The 11,054-nt window shown below is 39.5% G+C and overlaps 1 non-coding gene across 1 annotated transcript; it reads right to left on the bottom strand.

The window, feature by feature from the left end:
* Nucleotides 1-708: 708 nt before the first annotated feature.
* Nucleotides 709-816, bottom strand: LOC148548809 (small nucleolar RNA R71). The gene has a single exon (XR_015897574.1). It is a non-coding gene; the product is annotated as a small nucleolar RNA R71 (small nucleolar RNA).
* Between the last annotated feature and the right edge of the window lie 10,238 nt (nt 817-11,054).

An 11,054-nucleotide genomic window follows, 5' to 3' on the forward strand; every position in this document is an offset into this window, starting at 1 on the left:
TCTCCTTCTCTCTCATCTCCTTCTATTTATTTATTCATCCCACATCTCTGCTCTCCTTACCCTTGTGTTTCTTTCTTTACATTACATTCTTTTCTTCTTCTACTCACACAGGGGAACCTCTATACCTGTGGTAAAAAGGATCCCTATTATTATTTTTCTGCCCCTCTTTTTCATATGAGCAGGAGCAAAGACAAGAACATTCTTGTTGAAGCAGATCCAGAACCTGAAAGGACTCTGAAGAGGAAACTAAGAGAAGATAAATTACAACAATCCAGCAAGCACCTTTCAGAAATTTTCGAACAGGAAGAGGAGATGGCAGCCAAAAATAATAATAATGCAAGGAGGATGCTTGGTGACTTTACTACACCTAATTCCAATTTACATGGAAGAAGCATCTCCATTCCTACCATTGGAGCAAACAATTTTGAACTGAAACCTCAATTAGTTTCTCTGATGCAGCAGAACTGCAAGTTTCATGGACTTCCATCTGAAGATCCTTTTCAGTTCTTAACTGAATTCTTGCAGATCTGTGATACTGTTAAGACTAATGGAGTAGATCCTGAAGTCTACAAGCTCGTGCTTTTCTCTTTTGCTGTGAGAGACAGAGCTAGAATATGGTTGGACTCTCAACCTAAGGATAGCCTGAACTCTTGGGATAAGCTGGTCAAGGCTTTCTTAGCCAAGTTCTTTCCTCCTCAAAAGCTGAGTAAGCTTAGAGTGGATGTTCAGTCCTTCAGATAGAAAGAAGGTGAATCCCTCTATGAAGCTTGGGAGAGATACAAAGAACTGACCAAAAAGTGTCCTTCTGACATGCTTTCAGAATGGACCATCCTGGACATATTTTATGATGGTCTATCTGAATTAGCTAAAATGTCATTGGATACCTCTGCAAGTGGATCCATTCACTTAAAGAAAATGCCTGTAGAAGCTCTAGAACTCATTGACATGGTTGCTAATAACCAGTTCATGTACACTTCTGAGAGGAATCCTGTGAGTAATGGGACGCCTATGAAGAAGGGAGTTCTTGAAATTGATACTCTGAATGCCATATTGGCTCAGCATAAAATATTGACTCAGCAAGTCAATATGATTTCTCAGAGTCTGAATGGAATGCAAGCTGCATCCAACAGTACTCAAGAGGCATCTTCTGAAGAAGAAGCTTATGATCCTGAAAACCCTACAATAGCAGAGGTGAATTACATGGGTGAACCTTATGGAAACACCTATAACCCCTCATGGAGAAATTACCCAAATCTCTCATGGAAGGATCAACAAAATCCTCAACAAGGCTTTAATAATGGTGGAAGAAATAGGTTTAACAATAGTAAACCATTTCCATTATCCACTTAGCAACAGACAGAGAACTCTGAACAAAATACCTCTAATTTAGCAAACTTAGTCTCTGATCTATCTAAGGCCACTGTAAATTTCATGAATGAAACAAGGTCCTCCATTAGAAATTTGGAGGCACAAGTGGGCCAGCTGAGTAAAAGGATCACTGAAATCCCTCCTAGTACTCTCCCAAGAAATACAGAAGAAAATCCAAAAGGAGAGTGCAAGGCCACTGACATAGTCAACACGGCCGAACCTGGAGAGGAAGGGGAGGACGTAAATCCCAATGAAGAAGACCTCCTGGGACGTCCAGTGATCAATAAGGAGTTTCCCTTTGAGGAACCAAAGGAATCTGAGACTCATCTAGAGACCATAGAGATTCCATTGAACCTCCTTATGCCCTTCATGAGCTCTGACGAGTATTCATCTTCTGAAGAGAATGAGGATGTTACTGAAGAGCAAGTTACCAAGTACCTTGGTGCAATCATGAAGCTGAATGCCAAATTATTTGGTATTGAGACTTGGGAAGATGAACCTCCCTTGTTCACCAATGAACTAAGTGATCTGGATCAACTGACATTGCCTCAGAAGAAACAGGATGCTGGAAAGTTCGTAATACCTTGTACCATAGGCAACATGATCTTTGAAAAGGCTCTGTGTAACCTTGGTTCAGGGATAAACCTCATGCCCCTCTCTGTAATAGAGAAACTGGGAATCTTTGGGGTGCAAGCTACTAAAATCTCATTAGAGATGGCAGACAATTCAAGAAAACAGGCTTATGGACAAGTAGAGGACGTGTTAGTAAAGGTTGAAGGCCTTTACATCCCTGCTGATTTCATAATCCTTGATACTGGGAAGGATGAGGATGAATCCATCATCCTTGGAAGACCTTTCCTAGCCACAGCAAGAGCTGTGATTGATGTTGACAGAGGTGAATTAGTCCTTCAATTGAATGAGGACTCCCTTGTGTTTACAACTCAAGGTTACCCTTCTGTAAACATGGAAAAGAGACACAGTAAGCTTCTCTCAAAACAGAGTCAACCAGAGCCCCCATAGTCAAACTCTAAGTTTGGTGTTGGGAGGCCACAACCAAACTCTAAGTTTGGTGTTGAACTCCCATATCCAAACTCTAAGTTTGGTGTTGGGAAGTCTCAATAATGCTCTGAACATCTGTGAGGCTCCATGAGAGCCCACTGTCAAGCTATTGACATTAAAGAAGCGCTTGTTGGGAGGCAACCCAATTTTTTTTTTATCTAATTTTATTTTTCTTGTTCTTTCATGTTTTATTAGGTTCATGATCATGTGGAGTCACAAAATAAATATAAAAATTGAAAACGGAATAAAAAACAGCAGAAGAAAAATCACACCCTGGAGGAAGACCTTACTGGCGTTTAAACGCCAGTAAGAAGCATCTGGCTGGCGTTCAACGCCAGAATAGAGCATGGTTCTGGCGCTGAACGCCCAAAATGGGCAGCATCTAGGCGTTTGAACGCCAGAATTGGACCCTGGAGAAAAGCTGACGCTGAACGCCCAGAACAAGCATGGTTCTGGTGTTCAACGCCATAAATGGGCAACAAATGGGCGTTCAACGCCCAGAACAAGCACCAATCTGGCGCTGAAAGCCCAGAGTTGTGTGCAAGGGCATTTTGCATGCCTAATTTGGTGCAAGGTTGTAAATCCTTAAACACCTCAGGATCTATGGACCCCACAGGATTACCTCAGGATCTGTGGACCCCATAGGATCCCCACCTACCTCCACTCACTTCTTCTTACCCCTCTTTCACATAATCCCATAAACACTCTTCCCCAAAACTCTTCACCAATCACCTCAATCTCTCTTCCCTATAACCACTTCACCACTCACATCCATCCACTCTTCCCCATAAACCTACCTCATACACCCCACCTACCTTCAAAATTCAAAATCAATTTTCCACCCAAAATCCACCCTTATGGCCGAACCTTACCCCCCTCCCTTCCCTATATAAAGCCCTCCATTCTTCTTCATTTTCACACAACACAACCCTCTCTTCCCCTTCTTGGCCGAATACACCCCTCCCCCCTCTCCTCCATATTTTCTTCTTCTTCTTCATCTATTCTTTCTTCTCTTCCTCGAGGGCGAGCAATATTCTAAGTTTGGTGTGGTAAAAATATAAGCTTTTTGTTTTTCCATTACCATTGATGGTACCCAAGACCGGAGAATCCTCTAGAAAAGGGAAAGGGAAGACAAAAGCTTCCACCTTCGAGTCATGGGAGATGGAAAGATTCATCTCCAAAGCTCATCAAGACCACTTCTATGATGTTGTGGTCAAGAAGAAGGTGATCCCCGAGGTCCCTTTCAAGCTCAAGAAGAATGAGTATCCGGAGATCTGACATGAAATCCAAAGAAGAGGTTGGGAAGTTCTAACAAACCCCATCCAACAAGTCGGCATCCTAATGGTTCAAGAGTTCTATGCCAATGCATGGATCACTAGGAACCATGATCAAAGTAAGAACCCAAACCCAAAGAATTATATTACAATGGTTCGGGGGAAATACTTAGATTTTAGTCCGGAAAATGTGAGGTTGGCATTTAACTTGCCTATGATGCAAGGAGATGCACGCCCCTACACTAGAAGGGTCAACTTTAATCAAAGGTTGGACCAAGTCCTTATGGACATATATGTGGAAGGAGCTCAATGGAAGATTGACTCCAAAGACAAGCCGGTTCAATTAAGAAGACTGGACCTCAAGCCTGTGGCTAGAGGATGGTTGGAATTCATCCAACGCTCCATCATCCCCACTAGCAACCGATCTGAAGTTACTGTGGATCGGGCCATCATGATTCATAGCATCATGATTGGAGAGGAAGTAGAAGTTCATGAAGTCATCTCCCTTGAACTCTACAAAATAGCTGAAAAGCCCTCTCCTGGGGCAAGGCTAGCTTTTCCTCATCTTATTTGCTATCTATGTTACTCAGCTGGAGCTTTCATAGAAGGAGACATTCCCATTAAGGAAGAGAAGCCCATCACTAAGAAAAGGATGGAGCAAGCAAGAGAGCCCATTCATGGATCTCAAGAGATGCATGAAGCTCATCACCGTGAGATCCCGGAGATGCCTCAAATGCATTTTCCTCCACAAAACTATTGGGAGCAAATCAACACCTCCCTAGAAGAATTAAGTTCCAACATGGGACAATTAAGGGTGGAACATCAAGAGCACTCCATCATCCTTCATGAAATAAGAGAATATCAAAAAGCAATGAGGGAAGAGCAACAAAGACAAGGAAGAGACATAGAAGAGCTCAAGGACATCATTGGTTCCTCAAGAAGGAAACGCCACCATCACTAAGGTGGATTCATTCCTTGTTCTTATTTTCTGTTTTTCGTTTTCTCTATGTTAAGTGCTTATCCATGTTTGTGTCTTTATTACATGATCATTAGTATTTAGTAACTTTGTCTTAAAGTTATGAATGTCCTATGAGTCCATCACCTCTCTTAAATGAAAACTGTTTTAATTCAAAAGAACAAGAAGTACATGAGTTTAGAATTTATCCTTGAACTTAGTTTAATTATATTGATGTGGTGACAATGCTTCTTGTTTTCTGAATGAATGCTTGAACAGTGCATATGTCTTTTGAAGTTGTTGTTTAAGAATGTTAAATATGTTGGCTCTTGAAAGAGTGATGATAAGGAGACATGTTTTTTGATAATCTGAAAAATCATAAAAATGACTCTTGAAGCAAGAAAAAGCAGCAAAGGACAAAGCTTGCAAAAAAAAAAAAATATAGGCGAAAAAAAAATAAAAAAAAAGCAAGCAGAAAAAGCCAAAAGCTCTTAAAACCAAGAGGCAAGAGCAAAAAGCCAATAACCCTTAAAACCAAAAGGCAAGGGTAAATAAAAAGGATCCCAAGGCTTTGAGCATCAATGGATAGGAGGGCCTAAAGGAATAAAATCCTGGCCTAAGCGGCTAAACCAAGCTATCCCTAACCATGTGCTTGTAGCGTGAAGGTGTCAAGTGAAAACTTGAGATTGAGCGGTTAAAGTCAAGGTCCAAAGCAAAAACAAAGTGTGCTTAAGAACCCTGGACACCTCTAATTGGGGACTTTAGCAAAGCTGAGTCACAATCTGAAAAGGTTCACCCAATTATGTGTCTGTGGCATTTATGTATCCGGTGGTAATACTGGAAAACAAAGTGCTTAGGGCCACGGCCAAGACTCATAAAATAGCTGTGTTCAAGAGTCATCATACTGAACTAGGAGAATCAATAACACTATCTGAACTCTGAGTTCCTATAGATGGCAATCATTCTGAACCTCAATGGATAAAGTGAGATGCCAAAACTATTCAAGAGGCAAAAAGCTACAAGTCCCGCTCATCTGATTGGAGCTATGTTTCATTGATAGTTTGGAATTTATAGTATATTCTCTTTTTTTTATCCTATTTGATTTTCGGTTGCTTGGGGACAAGCAACAATTTAAGTTTGGTGTTGTGATGAGCGGATAATTTATACGCTTTTTGGCATTGTTTTTAGTATGTTTTTAGTAGAATCTAGTTACTTTTAGGGATGTTTTCATTAGTTTTTATGTTAAATTCACATTTCTGGACTTTACTATGAGTTTGTGTGTTTTTCTGTGATTTCAGGTATTTTCTGGCTGAAATTGAGGGACTTGAGCAAAAATCAGATTCAGAGGTTGAAGAAGGACTGCTGATGCTGTTGGATTCTGACCTTCCTGCACTCAAAGTGGATTTTCTGGAGCTACAAAACTCAAAATGGCGCCCTTCCAATTGCGTTGGAAAGTAGACATCCAGGGATTTCCAGCAATATATAATAGTCCATACTTTGGCCGAGTTTAGATGATGTAAAAGGGCGTTGAACGCCAGTTCTACACTGCTGTCTGGAGTTCAACGCCAGAAACACGTCACAAGCCAGAGTTGAATGCCAGAAATACGTTACAAACAGGCGTTCAACTCCAAGATTGACCTCTACACGTGTAACATTCAAGCTCAGCCCAAGCACACACCAAGTGGGCCTCGGAAGTGGATTTATACATCAATTACTTACTTCTGTAAATCCTAGTAACTAGTTTATTATAAATAGGACTTTTTACTATTGTATTAGACATCTTTGATCAGTTTTATGCTATCTTAGACTTTCATGGGGGCTGGCCATTCGGCCATGCCTGAACCATTATCACTTATGTATTTTCATACGGTAGAGTTTCTACACTCCATAGATTAAGGTGTGGAGCTCTGCTGTTCCTCAAAGATTAATGCAAAGTACTACTGTTTTTCTATTCAATTCAACTTATTCCGCTTCTAAGATATTTATTCGCACTTCAACCTGAATGTGATGAACGTGACAATCATCATCATTCCCTATGAACGCGTGCCTGACAACCACTTCCGTTCTACGTTAGATTGAATGAGTATCTCTTGGATCTCTTAATCAGAATCTTCGTGGTATAAGCTAGATTGATGGCGGCATTCATGAGAGTCCAGAAAGTCTAAACCTTGTTTGTGGTATTCCGAGTAGGACTCTGGGATTGAATGACTGTGACGAACTTCAAACTCGCGAGTGCTGGGCGTAGTGACAGACGCAAAAGGAGGGTGAATCCTATTCCAGTATGATCGAGAACCTCAGATGATTAGCCGTGCTATGACAGAGCATTTGGACCATTTTCACAAGAGGATGGGATGCAGCCATTGACAAGGGTGATGACTCCAGACGATTAGCCATGCAGTGACAGTGCATCGGACTATTTTCCAGAGAGGATAAAAAGTAGCCATTGACAACGGTGATGTCCTTACATAAAGCCAGCCATGGAAAGGAGTAAGACTGATTGGATGAAGACAGCAAGAAAGCAGAGGTTCAGAGGAATGAAAGCATCTCTATACACTTATCTGAAATTCTCACCAATGATATACATAAGTATTTCTATCCTTATTTTCTATTTATTATTAATATTCGAAAACTCCATAACTATTTGATATCCGCCTGACTGAGATTTACAAGGTGACCATAGCTTGCTTCAAGCCGACAATCTCCGTGGGATCGACCCTTACTCACGTAAGGTTTATTACTTGGACGACCCAGTGCACTTGCTGGTTAGTTGTATCGAAGTTGTGAATGAAAAACGATTTATTAAGACGTGCGTACAGAGTTTTTGGCGCCGTTGCCTGAGATCACAATTTCTTGCACCAGAAGTCATGCTTATTGAGTGTTTTCTTTTCCCTCCAAAATGTAATTTTCTTTTTTCACTTTTGTAATTCTTTTATTTTACTAGGAGTAGTATAAATACCCCCAAAGAGTACTAAAGAAGGTGGTTAAGCAGTCAGTTTTAGATCCACTTTTACACTTCACCTTTGAGTACCTTTTGAGCTATGAGTAGCTAACTTCCCTCTCATTGAGAGAGGGAGCTCTGTTGTACTTGATGGATGAATGATAGTGAAATACTTCTTCTCTTCATCTTCTCTTTGATTTTTTAGAAGAAATTTCGTTCTTAATGCTTAGTGTTCAATTATCTTGGGAAAGAGATTGAATGCAATTGGGTTTCATGGGAACCTTGGGAAAGGAAACATGAAACCATGCTTGAAATCCCTTCTCACACTAGAGTAGAATTTGGGTTTTGGTGTTTGGATATGTGACATATTATCCTCCCTCTACTTGGACCTATGATGGTGTGTGGTATAATCAGGGACCAAGCATATCTCTCTTCATGAGCAATTAGACCGAGAAATTGGCTATTGATCAAGATCTGAGAGATTGAGTCACCAAGGGATTATGGCTCAATCAATCATGATTGCCAAGAGGTCAATGAGTTGCATGATTGAAGAGGATATAAGCTAGACTTGATCCAAAGAGACAATATCTCCCAATCTCAATGAATTTCCCCATTCTTATCTATCCATTTCTTTATAGCTTAATTTTACATTCAGCAATTCCCCATTCCCATTTACATTCAAGTCATTTATGATTCTGCACTTTACTTTCTGCCATTTATATTTCTGCACTTTATTGCTTTTCTTTATATTCTAGTTATTTACATTTATGTCATTTACAATTCTGCACTCTACAATCCTATTGATCCGCTTGACTAATTCATCAATTGATTAAAACTACTCGAATTTGCCGATCTCTGTGGATACGATCCCACTCCACTGTGGGTTATTACTTGACGATAATTTTGGTGTGCTTGCCAAAAGGACTAATTCACCAATTTTGAATGGCGTGTGAATTCCGGTCATCAAAGTGCGAATGAATATCTTAGAATAGAAACAAGCGTGATTGAATAGAAAACAGTAGTAATTGCATTAATCCATCGAGACACAGCAGAGCTCCTCACCCCCAACCATGGAGTTTAGAGACTCATGTCGTAGAAGATACAAAATTTAGATGTAAAAAATGTTATGAGGTACAAAATAAATCTCTAAAAGTAGTTTTTATACTCAACTAGTAACCTAGGTTTACAAAAAATGAGTAAGTTAAGATAGATAGTGCATAAATCTACTTTCTGGGGCCCACTTGGTTTGTGTTTGGGCTGAGCACTGAAGCTTTCACGTGCATAGGCTATTTCTGGCGTTGAACTCCAGCTTTTGTGCCAGTTTGGCCGTTTAACTCCAGCTTTTATGCCAGTTCTGGCGTTTAACGCCAGAAAAGGGTAAGGAGCTGGCGTTTAAATGCCAGTTTGCGCTACCAAATCTCGGGTCAAGTATGGACTATTAAATATTGCTGGAAAGCCCAGGATGTCTACTTTTCAACGCAATTGAGAGCGTACCAATTGGGCTTCTGTAGCTCCAAAAAATCCATTTCGAGTGCAGGAGGGTCAGAATCCAATAGCATCTGCAGTCCTTTTTCAGCCTCTGAATCAGATTTTTACTCAGGTCCCTCAATTTCAGCCAGAATTTACCTGAAATTACAGAAAAATACACAAACTCATAGTAAAGTCCAAAAATGTGATTTTTGAATAAAAACTAATAAAAATATAATAAAAAGTGACAAAAACATACTAAAAACTACCTAAAAACAATGCCAAAAAAGGGTATAAATTATCCGCTCATCAAAAGCCAACCTATTAAGTCTACTTCCCAAAACTTTAAGTACGTAACATTTACTCCTAAGCTTGAAGTACGTCAAATAGGTTTGATCACATCAACCTGTAAGTCCCAACCTACCTACTAATTAACTTAGTAGTGGGTTAGCGTCAATGGGTGTCAAATTGATTACCAAGGGTTCTCAAATCACCAAATTCATTATATCCAATAACTCAAATTTACCCAATTCCCTTAGCTTAGACCAAGAGTTGGTAAAACTACTCAAAAACTAAGGAGAACATTTCATCAAACACATAGAGTGCAATAGAAGCAAACATCATAAATTGCAAGAATAATAAAGTCTACAAACTACTAATTGCTAGAAATGTAATATCACAACTCAATTCATCAATAAAAGAAACATTAACATCAATTTGTATTGAATGTAAACCAAATCCAATATGAGTTCATCATCACAAAAGAGAGTAAAATGAGAAATTAACATCACAAATAAGAGAATCAAGATATAGAATTGAGAAATTATAAAAGAAACAAGGTGAGATCAAGGAATTAGACATGGATCTAAGACAATCTAACCTAATCCTAACCTAATTCTAGAGAGAAGAGGGAGCTTCTCTCTCTAAAAAACTAACTAAAGGCTCATGTTGGCTAAAACTAATTGCTCCCCCTCTGCTTGGACTTCAATTCTGCATGAAATACACTCAGACACAAGTTGGATTTGGGCCTGGGAAGCTCATAAATTGCCCCCAGCATTTTGCCTTCAAGTGGGCCACGTGAGAGTATTGGCGCGTGCGCACCATGTGCGCGTGCGCGTCCATTGGTGCATTTCCAATCTTTGTTTCTTCATGCATTCTTCCCTTTATATGCTTTTCTACTCATTTCTTCCATCCAATACTTGCCTTATAAACCTGAAATCACTTAACATACACATCAAGGCATCGAATGGAATTAAAGTGAATCAAAATCACCAATTTAGGGCCTAAAAAGCATATTTTTACACTTAAGCACAATTCAAGGGAGAATTACAAAACCATGCCATTTCATTGAATAAATGTTGGAAAAGGTGGTAAAATCCCCTAAAATAAGCACAAGATAAATCACAAAATCGGGGTTTATCAAATCTCCCTACACTTAAACTAAGCATGTCCTCATGCTAAAATCAAGAAAGAAGCAAAGGGTATTATCATTTACTCAATGCAAACTAACTAAATGCAATCTATCTATATTTAACCTATTCACATGAATGCAATGGCTTGGTCAAATTAATTCAATTTCCAAGAATACATATGCAAGCACAAGGGCTAAGGTATTAGCAATTAAAGCAAACCACAATTGGATTGAATCATTGAAAGAGTTCACAAACTTGCAAGAAAAGATGATCATGGGTGGAAACATGTAATTGAGCGATCGAACCCTCACCGGATGTGTATCCGCTCTAAGCACTCAAGTCTATGGGGTTGATTCACTCAATTCTCCCTTAATCATGCTTTCCAAGATTTGTTTTTCATCTAACAATCAACAATTATTTTATGCATGCATACAAATATCATGAGGACTTCCTATAGGTTGTAACGGGGCTAGGGTCAAGGTATGACGCATATGGTCAAGTGAGCTTAACATTTGAATCATTGATTAACTTAAACTTCCCACCTAACTGATGACAACCTAAACAATTCTAAACAAACCTAG

Source organism: Arachis ipaensis, chromosome B8 (genome assembly GCF_059453495.1).
Source record: "Arachis ipaensis isolate K30076 ecotype BB chromosome B8, ASM5945349v1, whole genome shotgun sequence".
Lineage (NCBI taxonomy): Eukaryota > Viridiplantae > Streptophyta > Magnoliopsida > Fabales > Fabaceae > Arachis > Arachis ipaensis.